Genomic DNA, 22,303 nt, shown 5'->3' with positions numbered 1-22,303 from the left:
GGCAGGTAAGAATTGAATCAATGGAGTATACAGTGTGCAGACAGCATGAATTAGGGACTGAGGGTCTCACCTTGGAGCACTGGAAAGAACTACTTCCTGTCCTGTCTCAGGAATGATGGGTGTATCTCACCAGGTCGTTCAGTGTGTAGTGGTGACGGATACATTAGTCTGGGAAGGAATTTAAGGATCATTTGCCCAACCCTCTTGAGGATGCTGGGACTAATAAATGCTACAATCATCGTTCCATATCCAAGGGGGATTGGTTCCAGCTCACCCTGCCCCCCCCACCCCCCACAGATAGCAATATCCGTGGATGCCCAAGTCCCTTATAGAAAATGTACAGAGTTTGCTCATAACCTATGCACATCTTCCAATACACTTTAAATCCTCTCTAGATTATTTATAAAACTGAATACAATATAAATACTATGTAGATAGTTACTGGCAAGTGGCAAATTCAAGTTTTTCTTTTTGCAACTTTTCTGAAAATTTTTCCCCTGAGTATTTTCTATCCATGGTTGGTTGAACTCACAGATATAAGAGCTGCTGTAGTTCTCTTCCTAAAGCTACCAGTCAGGGATTTCCTGGGTGGTCCAGTGGCCAAGACTCCACACTCCCAATGCAGGGGGCCCAAGTTCCATCCCTGTTCAGAGAACTAGATGCTGTGTGCTGCAACTGTGAGTTCATAGGCCACAACCTAAGATCCCACATGCTGCAATGAGGACAAAGATCCTGGCTGCCGCAACTGAGACCCGGCACAGCCAAATACAAATGAATAAACATTAAAAATAGCAAAGCTACCAGCTGTCTGAGGAGACCGTGCCCGAAAAGCAGAACTCTGACTTTGCCTGGGTCTCTTTTCACCAGCTGACTAGGCAATCTGTCTTTATAAGGAATCATGACTTATCAAAATCAGACCTTACTAGTAGCTTTCTAAATCAATCTTTTTGAAGCTTTTGATAATTTATTTTTGGTCATTGGGTCAGGAAAATGAGTTGCAATCATCTCCCGTCCAGCTCTCTGATCTAACAGCATCTTGTTGTGTGGCACTTGCCTTCCTGTCACTGTCTAGATTAAGAGGCTTTTGCATTCAAACATCCACTGTTCATGAATCAAAATTGAAGCTGAGGAAATCATACCAGCTTATCATGGCTTCCTTTTTTGAAACCCAAAAGTATTTGGATGGTTGTCCAGTACCTCTTAATCTGAGTTGAATTGTGTTCCCCAAAAAGATGCTAAAGTCCTAGTCCCCAGAATCTGTGAATGTAGCCTTATGTGGAAATAGGTTCTTTGCAGATAATCAAGATGAGGTCATTAGGGTGGGCTCTATTCCTTTTTTTCTTTGCTTCATATGCAACTATTCCCTATTGTTGTTTAGCCCCCAAGTCGTGTCCAACTCTTTTGTGACTGCATGGACTGTAGCCAGCCAGGCTTCTCTGTCCATAGGATTTTCCAGGCAAGAACATTGGAGTGTCCTTATAAAAGGGGGAACTTTGGGCAGGAAGAGGGTGTGAGGACAGAAGGAGGCTGCCAAGTTAAGACAGAGGATGGGCATGATGCATCTACAAGCCAAGGAAAGCCAGCGATGTCTGGCAAACCACCAGAAGTCAGGGGGTCAAGCCTGGAGCAGATTCTCCCTCACAGCCTCAGAGGAACCAAACCTGCCGACAACTTGATCTCAGGCTTCCAGCCTCCAGACTGTGAGACAATGTATTTCTATTGTTCAAGTCACCCAGTCTGTAACTCTGTTGCTGCAGCTTTAGGAAGTTAATATATCTCCCAAAAGAAATATGAAATGCAGATTTCTTTTAGTGGGTTACTTCCTATGTGTTTGGTCTTTTCTTTTGCTGAAGGCAGTCTTGAGGTTACTGGCCTTAAATGTATTTGCAGAAAGGCACCCTAGACACCCTTGGTGTGATGTGAAAGTACGGATGTGAGAGTTGGACCATAAAGAAGGCTGAGCGCCAAAAAATTGATGCTTTTGAGTTGTGGCACTAGAGAAGACTCATGAGAGTCCTATAGATAGCAAGGAAATTAAACCAATCAATGCTAAAGGAAATCAACCATGAATATTCATTGGAAGGACTGCTGCTGATTCTGGAGCTCCAATACTTTGGCCACCTGATTTGAAAACCTGACTCATTGGAAAGCACCCTGATGCTGGGGAAAATTGAAGACAAAAGAAGAAGGGGGTGGCAGAAGATGAGATGGTCAGATAGCTTCACTGACTCAATGGGCATGAATGTGAGCAAACTCTGGGAGATAGTGAAGGACAGGGGAGCCTAGCATGCTGCAGTCCATGGGATGGAAAAGAGTCAGACACTTAGCTGCTGAACAACAATCCTTGGTGATCTTAAAAGGAAATGAGATTTGTAACCCTTAGTTTGTAACTATTTAAACTCTATTCTTCAGGGATTCTTTGACTTTCCAGTATTATTTCCTTTTTGTTTCTAAATAGGATTCAATAAGTATCCTTAGGATTTGTCACTGTGCTGGGTTTTTAACTTGATAGACCCTCAATGCCTGATTTACTTAGTACACTTAATAAGGCTCTATTTGACCTTCTGTGTTAAAGTGCTAGAAAACACTTTGTGTAGCACACAGGAAGCTTGTCTAATACTAAGTGAGTGAATTACGGAAGAGGCATACATGTACACGTAGGACAGGCCAGGAGACTTTGTGGCGGCTAGAGCTGACATCACTGTGTTTTAGTTCTTTGACGAGTAGAGACGGTTTTGTTCTTTGCAGAGTTTTCTGTTATTTTCTAGAATATTTCAGGGTTGAGGCAAAGACTTTGTGATATTATTTAATTATATATGGAGAAAAGCTACCCACTAAATATTAATGAATTGGGAACATATGATCAACTTTTTCACACTTGTACATGCTTTTAAGGGAGTGAGGGAAAGATGGCAGTGGAGGTTGTATAGTGATGTAATTTCTAACACCAGGTAGAAAGTTGTAAAACAGAAGCTAGCGTGTTTACTTGACTCAGAGATCTAAGAAGACCAAATTACATCTGCTTCTCAGAGAGGTTTATGGAAGACTACCTAAAGGGACTGAAATTGACAGCATTTAACAGGCAAGAGTTGAATCACGTGCCTCCACGGGACACCTCGCTGGCCAGTGCAGTAGGTTTCCCCCAGAGAGGATCTTTCAGGACCCCCTGCATGTGCCATGACAGGCCCGGCCGATTCAGGCTGAAATAACCAAGAGGAAAGCAGAGATTGAACATACACAGGCTTTATCCGCCAAAGCCTTATTTAAGCTTGTCTTTCAAAAAAAAAAAGCAAATCTTTCTGGAATTAACAGCTCATATATTTCCTGAGAATCTTTCTTGGGTTTGTTTTTTTTTAATAGTAATTGAAAAATGATATTACATTGAAATTTAGCCTCTGGTTAGTGTACTGCAAAAACTTTGCTTTAGGCAAGATAGAAGGCATGAAATATGATACCTACAGGTCATGCAGGGGCCTGGGGCTCTTGGCTGTCCTATCTCAACTCATCCACTGCCCTTCCATCGCCTCCTGTCAGCCACCTGACCCCCTCCTCCCAAGAGGTGACAGCCTGGCCCATCTCAAGGCCTTCCCACACGCTTTGGGCTCAGGTGCCCACCTGGGATTGCCAGATAAGAGACCCAGTCAAATTCAGATTTCAGAGAAACAACAGATACTTTCTTTGTGGAAATGTATTCCAAGTATTGCAAACTTCTACTACAAAAATTACTTGTTTATTGAAAGCCTAACCCACTCCACTCATCACCTGGCTGCCTCAGGTTCATCCTTCAGGTGATTTAAATGTCACTTTCTCAAAGATACCCACTCCAGGCACCAGATAAGGTAGGCTATTCTATTATTCTCCTCCAGACAACCGAATTAGCCCTCACCTCATCTACATTGCTTCGTAACTAGATTCTTATTTTTGTGTTTATTTGATTCAAGTCTGTCTTTGCCATGAAGGCAGGGATTTATGCCTCTTGTCTGCTGAAATAATGTCCAGTGCCTGGCCCTTATTAGACAATAAATATTGAATCATTGAATGGATGAGTGGATAAATGAATGGGGAAGGGAAAGTTAAACTGAGACAATGCCCTTGTCTTGCCTTCCTTCTAATCTGTTTAATAGAATAGCTAATAGTTTAAATAGGTTTACAAAGAAAAATGAGATTCTTCAGGAAGTAAATGTAATTTTCACAGAGTATGTTGAGAGTAGTGTTGAAGCAGATCATGTCGTATGTAATTACATGTTAGAAAGTAGATGTTCAAAGTATTATATATGAACCAGGGCTTCATCTCATTCAAATAATTTTGCTAATAGATCTGCTGTTTGTTCTAAGATAGAATTCTGAATAGAAGGGTTATTAGCTCCAATTCAGTTGTTAAAATGGTCAAATTGAAACCATCACCATTTCTATCCATTCATCGGAGAGTGAGCTGCAAATAGCTCGTTCAGTTGGACATGTAAACCCATCTAGTAAGTGGCAAAATGTGTCTTATACAAGAATTTTTGAAAAAGAAAACAGTCATAATGTTTCATGGAAAATGTCAGCTTCTCATCAGCTACAAGAACTAAGTAACCAAAATGGCTCATGCTTTTAGAGAAAATAGCTTCAAAATCACGTATACAGAAAAACAGCAAAGATTTTTCTCCTACTGCCGATAGCTCTAGCAAGATGCATATTTTCTAATTAAGAGTCCAAGATCAAGTTCTGACTGTTTTGTGGGGTTTTTTCCTTCTTAATGACTCGTTACTAAATATTGGATTGCGGTTGTTGCTTGAAGAACAGTTTCAGAACTGACAGGTTAGGGTTGGATCAACTCAGAGGAAATGAAGAGAATGGTTGGACCAACAGTTTTGATGGAATATTGGCATGAGTTTAATTTACTGGCGGATGGTTCAATTTCACTTCTTCTTAGCTTTGTAGTCATGTGACTAGGACTGTAAATTGGATATCATTCAACAGTTGCCATTTACATATTCCCCCTTTTTTAAGTAATACCACAACCAGCTGTCAGTTAAATAAAAATCTCTTATTTTAATCCATTTTTACAGGATAATGACTTCATCACTGACTCTACCTATTTTATAGTTTTTTGATAATATCACAAACTTATACAGTAAAAGATAGAAATGCATGTATCTAAAATTTCCAAACACATTTACTTTACCTTTTTTAAAGCTGTCAACCTCTATTCACTGTAATTTTTGAAGGAAATAGGAGTAAGGAAAAATTATGAACATATGTCACAAATAATTGCTGAATATTTTTATACAGTGTTATGTATATACATATATATATATATATATATATATACATACAACACACATATATACAAAAGATAGCACTTATACTTGGCATACAACATATATGGTATATGGAACATAAGGTATACCAAAAAGTACTAATAAGATCGGATTATGAACTGATTCACTTTGCTGTACAGCAGAAACTAACATAACATTGTAAATCAACTATATACCAATAAAAATTAATTTTAAAAAAGGAAAAAGTTAGATCATGTTTAAGCCACAATCTGTGATCCGTCTAGTTAAAATATGCAGAATCCCAAACATGTATTTTTATTTTCTATTCAGTTCATTTCAGTTGCTCAGCCATGTCCAACTCTTTGCAACCCCATGGACTGCAGCATGCCAGGCCTCCCTGTCCATCACCAACTCCCGGAGTTTACTCAAACTCATCTCCATGGAGTTGGTGATGCCATCCAACCATCTCATCCTCTGTCATCCCCTTCTCCTCCTGCCTTCAATCTTTCCCAGCATCAGGGTCTTTTCCAATGAGTCAGCTCTTCACATCAGGTGGCCAAAGTATTGAAGTTTCAGCTTCAGCATCAGTCCTTCCAATGAATATTCATGACTGATTTTCTATAGGATTTTCTATTATTATGCTTTAAATAGGGCAGAATTGCATTTTTTCCAAATATTCATCCAAAATGCATTGACATTGATATGGTGGTTCTGTGTTTCTTAATTCACTTGAACAAGCTGGTCCAAAATTCCAAAATGAACTTGAAAAAATTGCACCCGCTTGCGGGAGAAGGCGATGGCACCCCACTCCAGTACTCTTGCCTGGAAAATCCCGTGGACGGAGGAACCTGGTAGGCTGCAGTCCATGGGGTCACGAAGAGTCAGACACGACTGAGCGACTTCACTTTCACTTTTCACTTTCATGCATTGGAGAAGGAAATGGCAACCCACTCCAGTGTTCTTGCCTGGAGAATCCCAGGGATGGGGGAGCCTGATGGGCCGTCTATGGGGTCGCACAGAGTCGGACACGACTGAAGCAACTTAGCAGCAGCAGCAGCAGCAGCTTAGCAGAAGCTGTCGAGTTTGCTTATGTGTAATGCTTTGTTTCAATTTTGTGGAAACAATTGTGGAATCTCCAGGGCCTTTTACTAAATCACAAGGTGGCTCAGTGGTAAAGAATCCGCCTGCCAAGCATGAGACACAGGTTTGATCCCTGGGTTGGGAAGATCCCCTAGAGAATGGAATGGCTACCCACTCCAGTATTCTTGCCTGGAGAATCCCATGGACAGAGGAGCCTGGTGGGCTACAGTCCATGGGGTCGCAAAAGAATCAGACATCACAATGAGCAAGCAACAGCAAAGTGGTCTGTAGACAGAAAAAATTAAATCACACAAAGAGGCAGAAAGCCTTCAGGACGACACGATATTTTTCACATTTTTAAAACCAGACAGTTCAACTGTTTAGAAAATGACCTCAAAGCAAATCATCATACTTTTAGGGCTGTGATGGAAGGCGTTACCCTGTCTGCCACCCTGAACGCACTGACGGTGGCCTGGTATCACAGGAGCAATGAAAAGGTCAGCCTGACATTTCTGGGTTCGCGTCTTTGTCACCACAGTAAGCGGCTTTGGGCTCAGGATTCCACGCGTCTTTTCTCTCCGAGTTGCAGGAGATAAATGGAAGTCTTCTTTCAGCCATTGTGGCAACCTGAAGGACATGTTCTTTGAGCTTTGCTTTGTAACTTTTAACATCCATTTACTTTTTTAGTTAGTAAGTCCAAGGACCAAATTAGGTGAAGTACTTGGTAGTGCTTGTTCAAGGAAGTTGAGGACCATTGACATAAGTGTTTTCTAAAAAATCAATAGTTGAGATGTGTCTCCACATAAGATGTAAGCAACTCAGAGGAGGGGAGTGTGTGTGTCTTTGTGATTGAGATGAAGTTTCTATGTATGCCATCTATGTTCAGCAGACAAGTACTTTCACACAGAGAAAACTCTTTAACCTCATGACGAGGACACGTTTTTCTTTGCAAATTAGCAAATAGATTTAATGTGAAAAGTGTTACTGTTTTTGCTGAAATGACACAGCTGCTTGCAAAATGAATAGATGCTGACTTTTAAAAATCTTTTTTAGTGATTAACAATACATTCATATGGTTTGAAAACAAATAACATAGTATATAATGAAAGGCCTCCTTTCTGTCCCCTTGCATCCTATTCTCACCTACTCATCCATGCCTGTTTTGTTTTTCTTCCCAAGTTTTGAAAGTGTTCCTTATATTTGAAAAATATATCAGCACTTTCAAAAATATGTTAGTCTCTCAGTCGTATCCGACTGTTTGTGACCCCATAGACTGTAGCCCATCAGGCTCCTTTGTCCATGGGATTTTCCAGACAAGAATACTGAAGTGGGTTGCCATCCCCACCTCAAGGGGATCTTCCCCGCCTAGGGGATCGAACCCTGGTCTCCTGCATTGCAGGCTTTGAAAATATGTGAAATCTTAAATTGTGATACAAAGTATTGGCTGGATTTTTAAATTTCCTGACTCGGTCTTTTGACTTCTAAGTTATAATTCTTTGTTAAAATATTTAAAATTATATACCTGTGTGAACTTAAAGTAATCCTTTTCAAAGGGAAGTGAAATGAATCAAGTTGGGCTTGTTTTATTTGGAAAGTATTGAAGTGGGATTTCCACTAGGTGGCACTCATGTGCCTGGAGGTCAGGGAGCAGTCACTCTCCCCGCCCCGCGCCCCCCCCATCTTCAGACACAGTCTGCTAATTAGCACAGTTACTATGGAGACTTCCAAGGTCACACAGAGGGAAAGCCCTCCTTATTTTTTCCCCTCTAAAGAATGAGTGTCCTGCTCATATTTCTGCTCTATGCGCTACGGATGACCTTCCAAGTGGAGTGAAATTGTTGTGGTCTTCTGTTCACACTGGGAGGTTATGTTATATGAAGTTTGTACACAGATTAGACAGGATCATGACAACTGTTACTTTGATCTGGGAGAAAACCCTGGGTGAGTTGAATTTTTTTATAGAGAAATTCCCTATAGAACATGATCTGGAATGTGACTGGTAGGTCTCTCAGGATCTTAATGTCCATCCAATAACCAAAAGCTTTTAAACACGCTTTACTGATATTATCTCTCTTAAGCATTGGTATAGCCTCTCTGCTATGGAGGGATCAAAGTGCATGAGGCATTCTGATTTCACACCCTCTATGAGTCAAGTAGAGCATTATAGATGTGTGTATAATAGTAATAGTAATCTGGGCATTTCCATTTGCCACTCAACCCTGTCACAAAGTCAAAAAGATGAGCAGCAGGCAATAGGAGAAGGAAAAAAGAAACTTATGCTGAGATAGAAGAAAGCTAGAAATACACTCATTAACTTTTAAAAAATATTTATCTATTTGGCTAACCTGGGTCTTAGTTCCAGTGTGTGGGATCTTTAGTTGGGACGTGCAAGCTCTTAGCTGTGGCATGTGGGATCTAGTTCCCTGACCAGGGATTGAACCTGGGCCCCCAACAGTGGTAGCAGAGAGTCTTAGCCACTCGACCACCAGGGAAGTCCTACACTAGTTAACTTTTTATTAGATGTATTTGATCCTGCAATTAAGTAGTTTCTTGTGCATTAATTTATCAGCCATTTGTTGCCCATTTATTGTGCCTGGCACTGTGCTGGTTGCCATGCACATAAAGCTAGATTAGATTAAAACTGTGTTTCAAGCCTGATGAGGAAGTGAACTTTCATCCAGAATCCTTTCTTAATCAAACTCCTGTCTTCCTTACAGGAATTACTCTGACTCAGCCATGTATCATTTTATACACCTTGCTCTTCCACTTTCTCTCATCTGCATCAAAATCTCACTCAAATTTACCTCTTTTAAGACACCATCTAAGAATCACCTGCAATGCAGGAGACGTGGGTTCCATCCCTGCATTGGGAAGATCTCTTGGAGGAGGGCATGGCAACCCACTCCAGTATTCTTGCCTGGAGAATGTCCATGCACAGAGAAGCCTGGAGGGGTGGGCGGGGCAGCTAGAGTCCTTGGGGTCGCAAAGAGTTGGACATGACCGAGCAACTAAGCACAGCACAAGACACCTTCTGACAGAGATTACTTCCTTAAGCCACATACTCTATTGCATTTGTCATTTGTAAAAGTGTTTACATGTCACCTTAACCTGGAGATAGGTCACGTGAGTGTCAGTTCACCTGCTCAGAATGATTTCAAGCTCTTGAAAATGATGTCTTCTGGGTCTCTTGCACAAATAGTATGACCTCAGGTCTCATTGACTGAAATACCATTTTTGATTATTTATTAGGAGAAACAAACAAAAGCCCGAATGGTAAGACCCTTTGGGGAACGAGACTAGTGAGTCAGAGGGCATCATCTCATCCTTGGGGGCTCCTTTGAGTGACAGCCGTCCAGTGGGACACGGATGACATAGGAAGGCTTCAGGCTAGTACCCAGGTCATGCCAACTGTAGAGGCAATCCTTTGCGCCTCTGGCTTTTAGAAGTAATGATAATGCTCAAGTGGCCCAGATTCCGGTTCCCCAGTGAAATGTGTTTAAAGAGAAGTAAGAGGGTTGGGGAGATAGAAAAAGGAAAAGAAAAAGAAGACCCAACATCCTCAACTATCTGGTACTGCTTTCCTTATGAAGTTGTTGGGGTTTTTTGTTTGTTTGTTTGATGGTTCTTCCCCCAACGTGGGAGGAAAGTGAGAGAAGACAGGAAAGAGGCATTCTCTTCTCAAATGACTCTAAGGAAAATTTTCCCTCCCGTGATGCTGGCAGGTGAGTTCTGAGTGCCGGTTCTCAGGACTCCGTGGAGTCAAGGAGAGCTCTTCATTCCTAGGGGATACCATGAGTCAAGGTGAAGCGTTGGAGGGAAAAGCCCTTGAGATGAAATACACTCCTGGCTGCAGAGAGCAGGGAAGATACTATAGGGTTGTTTTGTTTAAAAGCACCAAAGCCTCTTCATACTGTTGATGGGGTTCTCAAGGCAAGAACATTCATTGGAAGGACTGATGCTGAAGCTGAAGCTCCAATACTTTGGTCACCTGATGTAAAGAGCCGACTCATTGGAAAAGATCCTGATGCTGGGAAAGATTGGAGACAAAAAGAGAAGGGAGAGACAGAGGATGAGATGGTTGGATGGCATCACTGACTCAATGGACATGAGTTTGAGCAAACTCTGGGAGATGGTGAAGGGCAGGGAAGCCTGGCATGCTGCAGTCCATGGGGTTGCAAAGACTCGGACATGACTTAGCGACTGAACAACAACAAAGCCTCTTTAGGACAAGCTATCAATATTGTGATCCAAGCTAAAATGTAAGAGAAAATCCAAAGAACTACCTGATGCAAAGAACCACCATGCCTGGTGGACTGTGCCTTCCTCGGGTGACTGTAGCAAAGAAGGGCAGAGATATACAGTTCTGAACACGATTGTGCCTGCTTCCACTTCAACCTCTTCCATTCTTCAACTATGCACGAGGGTCTCCTCCATTGTATTCTTTAGTCCTCATAGGTGGAGAAGAGTGCAGTCTTTCCTTGCAAATGATTTCCCCAGCATTTCTTTTCCCTTATTATATCTCTCTGGGCTTGGTTGAATTTAACCAAGCACTCATTGACACCAAGTGAATTCCTTTTATAATCCGATATGCCAGGCATGCATAGGGATTGATCACAATGGATACACTATAACGGTTATTTCCTTTGGCCATCAAACTGCAAATGTCTTAAAACCAAATCCCATCATAATTGGTGTTTACTGGTGATGACAGGCAGTAAGTGCTGGTGTGATTCTAATGAATGAAGTGAAAGTCACTCAGTCGTGTCCGACTCTTTGTGAACTCATGGACTATACAGACCATGGAATTCTCCAGGCCAGAATACTGAAGTCGGTAGCCGTTCCCTTCTCCAGGGGATCTTCCTGACCCAGGAATTGAACCCAGGTCTCTTGCATTGCAGGCAGATTCTTTACCAGCTGAGCCACAAGTGAAGCCCAATTCTAATGAGAGGGAGATGTAAACATGCATCTGGAACTATCCCTGCTCTTAAGACACATATTGTCAAAGTAGGGGGCTTCCCAGATGGCTCAGTTCTAAAGAGTCTGCCTGCCAATATAGAAGATGCAGGGGACACAGGTTCGATCCCTGAGTCGGGAAGATCCCCTGGAGAAGGAAATGGCAACCCACTCCAGTTTTCTTGCCTGGAAAACCCCATGGACAAAAGAGCCTGGCAAGCTACAGTCCATGGAGTCTCAAAGAGTTGGACACAGCTGAGCGTGCACACAGTCAAAGTAGAACTAAATAATGCCTTGTGGTAGGCTGTGACTCGGGACACTGTGTATTCTAGAAATTTTGAGGAAGACTTAGTTACCCAGGTAAGAAACCTCACAAAAGGCAGGAGAACTTGGCCCAAGCCTCAAAAAATGAACACAGATCTCAGTGACAGGCTGGAAAAATCATTCCAGGTGGATGAATGGTGTGACTAAACTGGTTTTAGTGGCGTCTACAAAGACTGTGGGGAAATAGTGGGCAAGAAACTGGAAACGTGGATTGAGGCCAGATAGTGGAAGGAAACTAAGACGCTTGGACTTTATCCTGGTGGTAATGAAGAGATAATGAAGATTTTTAATTAAGGGTTTGGCATGATTAAACGGTGTTTTAGGGAGATTACTGTGGCAGCGGTGAATTGAAGGGGGAGAAACAAGTAGGCGATTAGTTAGGAGGCTATTATAATCACCCAGGCTTGAAGCAGCAGGGGTCTGGAGGCAATGGGAATTGAAAGAAAGGGTGGAGTGTGAGAGATAGTGCAAGGGAATGTCCAACGCACCTTGAGGACTCATGAGTCTTCAGGACAAAAGGAAGGAAGGTGGCTGTGAGCACCAAATCAGGGAATCAGGAGGGGGAGTCATTTAGTAGAAGAGGGGAGGTTGGAGCACTGAGTTAGCCAAGCCTGGGGGTATATACAAACGTCCAAGTTCAGGTGTCCAGCAGGTGGGTGGAGATGCAACATGGGGTGGCTCAGGAGAGCCGCCAGGCTAGGGACCTGCCTTTTCTCTTTCATTGATTCAATCTGACTTCTTTCTCCAGAGAGCACTGAAATTCAATGCCTAAGCAATTAGGATAGACAGTGTGTCTTATAGGATGTGTGCCTACATATCAATAGGAAGGAAGAATTAGGTCATTCTTTGAATATTTTAAACTTCTGGGAAAGCACTTTTTAAATAAATCACCCAAATATTTCAAATGAATATTTTTTTTTAAAGCTAAATTTCCCAGATAATATTCCCAAATGTTCACAGTTCTTCCTTCAGGGAGGCTCAACCTTAACGTCTAATAGAGTTCAATTACAGAGTAATTTCCATGTTGAACGTGGTGACGATTGCGCTATCTGCGTGGAGCTGTGTAGCAGCTCTGTGATGCCAGATGAACAGCACAAGGGGCCCGTAAGCCTCGTAGGCCCTCTGCCTAATTCTCTCATGCAAATTAGAGAGAAGAGAGGTTCCCAGGTTTCATTTATCAGGAAAGTGCGTCCTTCTAGCAAAAGGAATCAGAGGGAAGAGGCACGCCTGTCCTTTAAGGCGTGCTGTGCAACCTGCGCAGCTGGCCGCCCAGAGCTCCAGCAGACTAAATGCCAGCCAGCCCTTTCCTTCAACAAGTAGAACGTTCTGGATAAAACTGTGACCAGGGCGTGGTCCAGGGGTTAAGAACCACCTGTCTGAGCAGGGGCCACAGGTTTGATCCCTGGTCTGCGAAGATTCCACATGCCTGCAGACAACTCTGACTGTGCCCCGCTACTAGAGAAAGCCCGCTAGCCACAACAAAGACCCAGGGCAGTCAAAAATAAAAATTTTAAATTAAAAAAAAAATGTGACCAGGGCGGAAATAAAACAGCTTTGGACTTCATCCTTGGTATGTGGACTCAGCTGCCAAAATCCTCCCCATACAACTCAGACCTTAGTGGTCATTGTTTAAGTTTTGCTATGAAATTCAAGGCACTGAACAAGTCAATCAAATCAGTCACTCTCTGTAAATCAAGGGAAAAACTTTTTAAAACCTGGTAAGTGGTAAACAATTGGCTTTTAAATCCAGAAGAATGGCTCCTCTTAGTTCACAAATGCATCTGAATAGCATTTGCACGAGACTTCATGAGACTTACAAGGGGTAATTTGAAGGCTCTGCTGCCATCTGTGAGCCCCGTGGTGTTTTTAAGATGGGGGCACTCATGAGCGGGATCCCTGAGTTGTAACTCCGTGGAGTTATAATCACCGTGTCTGGTTGTCATCTGGCCACAAAGAGCTTAAACTCCTGTCCACTGTCCTTGATTCCACCATCGGAGCTCGTTCCTGCCCTCGTGCAGAGGTATGCTCCACTGATGTGCTGGAAGACTTTGCCAGCATTTTGAGTCATTTCTAGTTAGACCACGGCAGTGATGACATGAATTTTTAACTGAAGCCCAAGCAGCTCCCCAGGACCTGCCAGAAACCTGGCAGGGGATATTGAGATTTCTTGGGTATCACCATTTCCTCACCCCTACCCCTCTTTACTCAAGAAGCATCTGACTTTAGCAGACACTCAGATTTCTCTGGCATCCCGTCCCATCACTTCATGGCAAATAGACGGGAAGAAAATGGAAACTGACAGATTTTATTTTCTTGGGCTCCAAAATCACCGCAGATGGTGACTGCAGCCATGAAATTAAAAGATGCTTTCTCCTTGGAAGATAAGCTATGACAAACCTAGACAGCATATTAAAAAGCAGAGACATCACTTTGCTGACAAAGGTCTGTATATTCAAAGCTGTGGTTTTTCCTGTAGTCATGTGCAGATGAGAGAGTGAGTGAGTGAAGTCCCTCAGTCATGTCCGACTCTTTGGGACCCCATGGACTGTAGCCTACCAGGCTCCTCCATCCATGGGATTTTCCAGGCAAGAATACTAGAGTGGGGTGCCATTTCCTTCTCCAGCAGTTGAGAGAATCAGACTATAAAGAAGGCTGAGTGCTGAAGAATTGATGCTTTCGAACTCTGGTGCTGGTAAAGACTCTCGAGAGTCCCTTGGATAGCAAGAACATCAAAACAGTCAATCTTAAATCAGTCCTGAATATTCGTTGCAAGGACTGATGCTGAAGCCAAAGCTCCAATACTTTGGCCACCTGATGTGAAGAGCCAACTCATTGGAAAAGACCCTGATGCTGGGAAAGATTGAAGGCAGGAGGAGAAGGGAGTGACAGAGGATCAGATGGTTGGATGGCATCACCAACTCAATGGACCTGAATCTGAGCAAACTCTGGCAGATAGTGAAGGACACAGAAGCCTGGCATGCTGCAGTCCATGCGGTCGCAAAGAGTCAGACACGACTGAGTGACTGGACAACAGATTTCTCAATCTTAGGTATTGTTCAGTTTAGTTCAGTTGCTCAGCAATTAACAAGGGATTCCATCTAGGCATTCTGCTTTATTTGTGGTCATACCTTTTCACTGGCAGATAATAGATAATATTAAGTAATCAAGAAGTTTACCACACACCCCAGACAGACTGGGTCAGTTCAAGAGGAACTCCTTCCTTCTCCACCCTCATAAGATAATGCGTTATCAATAGAGCCATGTTTTAAATACAAGGTGGTGAGATTAGATGACTTTAAGGGCCTTTCCAGTGCTGAGATCTTCTGTTGTCTTTTGATTAAGATGAATATAGTTGCACATTGTGCATGATTCCATGGAACTCTACTCAACTCAACATCGCCTTTGACCTTCCCAGTAATGACCTCAGTCCTTGATTTGGGGAAGCCCTTATCAGTAAATGTCTGCTGGATACTACAACTTTCAACCAAATAGGGGAGGCACGTACATGAACACACACATTTAATTTAAATTTTAGCTCTGTTGATCCCAAATTTTCTGATATCCCTAAGATTTATCTTTCTCCATATTTAAACAATGACTTTTATATTCCAGTATTAAAGTACATACACCTGTATATGTCTTTGCTTGCTAACAATCATTCCTAAGCATTCCTAATCATTCCTAAGAAGACGTTATGTAAAGAAATCTAATCGTGGTTAATTCAACTTTGCCAGGGTTGATAGTTTGGTCTTAGTTCCCCTTCAGCAAAAAAAAAAAAGACAAAGGTCAAAAAAATAATCTTTTTTACAGTAGTTCTTAGTTGTGTCAACTACAAATGAAAATAAATTCTGAATTTCTCTTTTATTAATATGTTGCCCTTTTTTGTGTGTCAGAAATAGAAATGGGAGAGGGTTGGAATGTGATCTTGATATATGGGTTTACTGCTCTTTCTACCAACTGCTGAATTATTATCATTTCACAGAAATTACATCTGAAAGGGAGGCATGTATCTTTAAATCGAAAGATTCCAAATGAATAACCTTTGCTAAAACGATTAGTAATTTCTCCAAGCGGTGCACTTATAAATACTCAGTTCCAGGGATCTATATAAGCCTTTCATTCTTCTTTAGTACTGTCACACACTAAACAGAAAACACAGGAGGAATGTCTACAATGCATGAAACGCATTCTGTTTTACTAGGGATCAAGAAAAAGAAAAGGGGGAAAAAAGCCAACCAACTAGTTACTGGGGGATGAGGGGAGAAGAGTGGAGGGTGGAGTTGGGATGGAGCTACTGTTAAGTCCTTAAATTAACAAAAATGAATTCCCCAGTGGTGCCCCTATCCATTAACTCTATCAGAAAGCTGCTCCACAGGCAAATTTAACTTCAGGAAGTGACTTAGGACTGGGAAGAATAGGTCACAATATTTCATCAAATGCAGCAAAAACAAATTACCTCAGACTCAGGAACCCTGAGCCACTCTGGGAGTGTGTGCTGCTTGAAGGGGAAGGAAACTGCTTTCTCAAGGAGCGGTGGCTGGCTTCCAGGCTCCCTCACACTCACCTTGGGAGGAGACCTCATAAATCCCAAACTGGCAGCCTCTGGGCGTGCCCCGCCGGCTCCCGAAGGCGACTCAGATACTCCTACTGTGAATGGGACCTGGCTTGCTTTGAGTCTGATGAAGATGAGGGTGATTTTTCGTGTCTGCTCGGAATCCCTGGGAAACCTTGATAAGCAGGTTCGTCAGAGTCAGCTGCAGGCTTGAAGGTTCCAGCAGGATAGGAGTGGATTGCAAATGGCTCTGGAAATTCCCCCACTGTTCCACTTTCTAGTATTTAAGGGGGATTCCCTTCTGGCTCAGACCATAAAGAGGTAGAGAATATGCCTGCAATGCAGGAGACCTGTGTTCAATCCCTGGGTCGGGAAGATCTCCTGGAGAAGGGAATGGCTACCCACTCCAGTATTTAAGAGACTCCTCTAGGTTGTTTTATCACCTTGTATTCCAGGAAGGGTCTCCCTTGGACCCAAGACAGAAGAGCCACCCTGCATCCTCCTGCCCTCCCAGTCTCTAATGATAACCAGGTCAGCACCTGCTGCTGCTGCTGCTGCTAAGTCACTTCAGTCATGTCCAACTCTGTGCCACCCCATAGACAGCAGCCCACCAGGCTCCCCCGTCCCTGGGATTCTCCAGGCAAGAACACTGGAGTGGGTTGCCATTTCCTTCTCCAATGCATGAAAGTGAAAAGTGAAAGTGAAGTCGCTCAGTCATGTCTGACTCTTAGCGACCTCATGGACTGCAGTCTACCAGGCTCCTCCTTCCATGGGATTTTCCAGGCAATAGTACTGGAGTGGGTTGCCATTGCCTTCTCCTGTCAGCTCCTAGTGAGTGGAGAAAAGCAGGATGTTACAGTGGTTAAGGTCATGGACCCTGAAGACTGCTTGTCTGGGCTCTAACCCTGGCTCTATGACTTAGAGTCATGGCACCTTGGCCTCAGGATTTAACGCTGTGCTTTGGTTTTCCCATCTGTAAAAGAGATACGTTCATTCATTCATTCATTTTTATAAGTATTTATTCAATATTCTTCCCTGGTGGCTCAGATGATAGAGTCTTCCTGCAATGCAGGAGACCCAGGTTTGATCCCTGGATCAGGAAGTTCTCCTAAGGGGGAATGGCTACCCATTCCAGTTTTCTTGTCTAGGAAATCCCATGGACAGATGAGCCTGGCAGCTTACAGTCGATGGAGTCGCAAAGTGTCAGACACAACTGAGCAATTATCATTAACTGTTCAATATTCTAGGCACAGGGGTAAATAAAACATATGAAGTCTTTGCTCTCATGGAGTTTGCATTATCATACGGAGAAAGGCAATAAACAAATAAATGAGGATGTATCAGATAGTAATAAGTGCATCAAAGAGAATTAAAATAGGTTTATGAGGTGGAGTGTCACATGGCTGCTTAGCAAAGTCCTCTCTGAATAGATGACCAGAGTGAGAAGTCAACCAAGAGAAGATCATAGGGAAGAGCTCTCCAGGCAGTGGAAACAGCAACCACTAATTCTGATGCAGGATGAGCTTGGTGTGTCCAAGTTAGAGAAGGGCCAGTGCTCCTGGAGCATGTGGGCAAGCAGGAGAGACGAGGAAGTCAGGCCAGAGAACAGGATGCTAGTGGCCGGCAGAGCAGGGCATTTGAATGAATATGACATGATATTTCTATCTGAATATGGTAGAAACCATGATCTGATCTTCACTGACTGTGCTGTGTGCAGGACAAGAGTAGAAGCAGAGAGCCTAGTCCAGACACTGCAGCAGTGGCTTAGGTAAGAGGGGAGAGGAGCGGGAGAGAAGTGGGGAGATGCTGGATATGTTTGGGGAAAAGAGGCTGGAGAAGTTAGGGGTTTGGAGCTAGAGACTGAAAGACAGGGTACCTTCTAGGATTGGGGGCTTGAGCAACCAGGGACTGTAGGTGGTAGTGTCTTTCATTGTGATGAGAAGGACTGGAGGGAAAAGCAGGTCAGGGTGGGAAAGGATCAAAAATTTGGTTGGAACATGATGCTTGAGATGCGTATTAGATGTGCAAAGAGAGAAATATTGGGCAGAACACTGGATAAACAAGTCTGAGTTCTGGGGACTTATCTGGGCTGGTGCCTTGAGGACTGCAAGAGTCTGTGTGGATTCCTACAGCTTGGGACTGGACGAGGTCATCTGAACAGGGACTGCAGAGGGAGAAGATAAGAAGGTAGAGGTGGGAGGGAGGAGGAGAAGCAGCCTGGAGATGGATGGAAAGGGAGGGTGGAAAGAAAAAAGAAGGGCCTAGAGTCTGAAAGCCCAGAGGAGAGAGCGGGCAACGGTGTAAAATGCCACCGAGGGCTGAGCAGCACAGGGACTGGGAGCTGACCTTTGCTTGGGTGCACCACATTGAGGTTGTGGGTGATTCTTGGCGAAGCATCAGTGAAGGGGGGAGGACACCTGCTAGTGTGCAGTGGGCTAGGGCAGCAGAGGATCGGGTCTAATTATAAGCAAGTCTGCAGCCAGTGGGGAAAGGCAGAACGTGGTGCTGGTAAAGATCACTGTGGGAACTGAGGCTCTACAACAGGGGGTTCTTTTCATGAAAAATCATACAGGGCTTCTCTGGTGGCTCAGTGGTAAAGAATCTGCCTGCCAATGCAGGAGACACGGGTTCGATCCCTGATCCAGGAAGATCCCACATGCCAAAGGGTAGCTAAGCCCATGTATGCCACAACTATGAGACTGTGCTCTTGAGCCCCAAAACTGCAATTACTGAAGCCCATGCGCCTAGAGCTCATGTTCTGCAACAACAGAAACCACTGCAATGAGAAGCCCAGGCCCTGCCACCAAGACGAGAGAAGGCCCACGCAGCAATGAAACCCAGAGCAGCCATAAACAGAAATCAATAAATCTTTTCAAAAAAGAAAAATCATACAGAGTTAATACAAAGTAGGTGTGACTGTAACTATCTATTTAGAATGAGAAATCATAAGTTATGAACTTGAAAAGTCTGACAAATCCCATATACAACAAAATACAGACAAATAACATTTTTATAAACACTAGATGCACCTCTATATTTTGCCTTCTTTTTTGGTCTAGATACACTTGTTTACATGATAATGATTTGTATATAGAATATACACATACACACACATACAAGTCAACCTCTTCACTTACCCTCTATCAATACATATTTCATAGATGGCTAGAGTTCACTAAAGTCACTGGTGGATTATTTTTCTTTTAATTTTACTGGTGGGATTTTGAGTACTATTTGTTAATAGGAGTATAAAAATCTGTTCTCCACTATCACCTGGGGCCTCAACTACAGAAGTTGAGCCAAAGAGGTCAACCAAAGCCTTCGAAATACGCTGCAAATCACAGCTCGGGAGAGTCCTCTTTGATATCCTATTACACCGGGGCTTCTCAGCCATACAGTCCTGACAGTGGGGGCCAGATAGCTCTTTGCTGTCGGAAGCTGTCTTGTGCATTGCAGGATGTTCAGTGATTCCTGTTTTCTACCCACTAGATGCCAGTAGACAACCAAAAATGTCTCCAGACATTGCCAAAAGAAAGCCACTGTGTCATACTAATTGTGTGTGGTCCTTGGCTGATCTTTCCCTGTTGTGAACATGTGGCCCAGGATTATCTGGCTGAGGCTTGGCCTTTATCTCTAGGAGAAGTTGTGTAGGGATGACGATGCCATGGCACCTCTCTGCCCTCTTGGCATCTCAGAAGATGCAAAGCCAGAGCGCATAGCACACTGAAAAACTCAGATTGCTTGGTAGACAAACCCTAGAGTGACATATATTATAGCCACAGAAACTTGACGAATAGGGCGTTGAGTGTAAAAACCCTCAGCTAATGGATGATTAGGACTAAGGTATAACTGGTGAAAGCCGAACTAATTTTTTTTTTTTAATAACAAAAGCAAACATTATTTTAGGCAGAGAGTACATTTAACAAACTTGTTACTCTAAGAAGTGTGTGCAAGTTGAAAACAAATTACTTCTAAGAACTGTTTAACAAATGTATGACTAGTGTTAAGATAAAGAGGTTGATATGGAAGGCAATGGCACCCCACTCCAATACTCTTGCCTGGAAAATCCCATGGACGGAGGAGCCTGGTAGGCTGCAATCCACGGGGTCGCGAAGAGTTGGACATGACTGAGCGACTTCACTTTCACTTTTCACTTTCATGCATTGGAGAAGGAAATGGCAGCCCACTCCAGTGTTCTTGCCTGGAGAATCCCAGGGACGGGGGAGCCTGGTGGGCTGCCGTCTATGGGATCGCACAGAGTCGGAAATGACTGAAGTGACTTAGCATGGACATTTGAAGGGAGTATCTTAAAACTTCCTGACTTAGAAGAGACAACCAAATCAAATGTCATACATACCATTTCACACTCACTAGAATTGCAAGAGAGCTTCTCTGGTGGCTCAGACAGTAAAGAATCTGTCTGCAATGCAGGAGACCCAGGTTCTATCGCTGGGTCAGAAAGATCCCTTAGAGAGGGAAATGGCAACCCACGCCAGTATTCTTACCTGGGGAATCCTATTGACAGGGAAGCCTGGTGGGCTACAGTCCATGGGCTGCAAAGAGTCAGACACGACTGAGCAACTAACACTTTCACTTTTTTCAACATAGCAAGAATCAAAGAAACTGAAAATAACAAAGTGTTGACGAGGCTGTGGAGAAACTGGAAGCTTCATACATTGATGGCAAGAATGCAAAATGGTGCAGTCACTGCAGAAAGCAGTTTGGAAGTTCCTCAAATGGTTAAACACACAGTTACCCTAGCACTCATCGATTCCGTTCTGGATACCCAAGATAATTAAAACATAAGTTCATGCAAAAACGTGTACATACATGCTCATACAAGCATTATTCATAATAGCTTGAAAGTGGAAACAGCCCAGATGTCCATCAACAGATGAGTGGGTAGATAAAATATATACATATGGTCGGTTATTATTGAGCCATAAAAAGGAAAACATGTGACAGGGATAAACCTCGAAAGCATTATGCTGGATGAAGTAAGCCAGATACAAAAGGCTACATATTGCATGATTTCATTTATATAAAATGGACATAAGAAACAAATCCAGAGAAATAGAAAGTGGATTAATGGTACCCAGGGCATGGAAGGATAAGGGAATTGAGATCAACTGCTAATAAGTATGAGTTTTCGTGAGATGATGAGAATGTTCTGGAATTAGATAGTGGTGATGGGTGCACAACTCTATGAATATACAAAATACCGCTGAATTGTATGCTTTAATTGATGAATTCTATGTCATGGAGGTTATATTTCAATTTTTTAAAAAGACGCAACAACTAAAACCTAGAATTACTAGTGTCCTTAAGAATCATGTACAAATGTCATGTTTTCTACTTGAGAAATCTTGAGGGTATTGTCTAAGAAAGTGGATTTCTACTTACTTAGAACCCATTGAGACTTGAAAAGGACAAAAAAAGTGTTAGTCACTCAGTTGTGTCCGATTTTCTGCGACCCCATGGACTGTAGCCCGCCAGGTTCCACTGGCCATGGAATTCTCCAGGCAAGAATACTGAAGTGGGTTGCCATTCACTTCTCCAGGGTATCTTCCTGCCCCAAGGATCAAACCTGGTTCTCCCGCATTGCAGACAGATTCTTTACAATCTGAGCCACCAGGTAAAAGCAGAATGATGCCCAGAATAGGGTCATAGAGGCCACCTCTGGAGATCCATCATTTAAATAAATGAATATTTATTGAGGGCCTACTATGTACCAGACACTTTCCCCAGTGCTGGGGCTGCATCATGAATTTAACAGGCAAAAAGAGTCCTGCCTCCATGGAACTTAGCTTCTAATGTAAGTCCTTCCTCGACAGCACATCTTAGAAGCTATGTCGTCAAACCCTGTGCACGTTTGGAAATCAAAAACAGTTTTCATAAGGAATGGTTGAATGAACCGAGCGTTTTCACCTTTAGAAAGAGAAGATTGAGGGAGAACATGATAACTGCTTCAAAAGCCGTTTGGAGGAGAGAGCCGTTTCATTCTCCACTGCTCCCTGAAGCAGCACTTGGCTCAGAGGTAAATGTTACAGGGAGGTGGATTTGGGCTCTCAGAGAGGAAGGGAGAAAGCTCCCTTAGGTTCACCTCCTGAGCAGCAGGCATTCCGCTGGG

The sequence above is a fragment of the Bubalus bubalis genome, chromosome 13, assembly GCF_019923935.1.
Source record: "Bubalus bubalis isolate 160015118507 breed Murrah chromosome 13, NDDB_SH_1, whole genome shotgun sequence".
NCBI classification, from domain to species: Eukaryota; Metazoa; Chordata; class Mammalia; order Artiodactyla; family Bovidae; genus Bubalus; species Bubalus bubalis.
The sequence above is the reverse complement of the archived record's forward strand: the minus strand, read 5'-3'. Positions refer to the sequence as shown.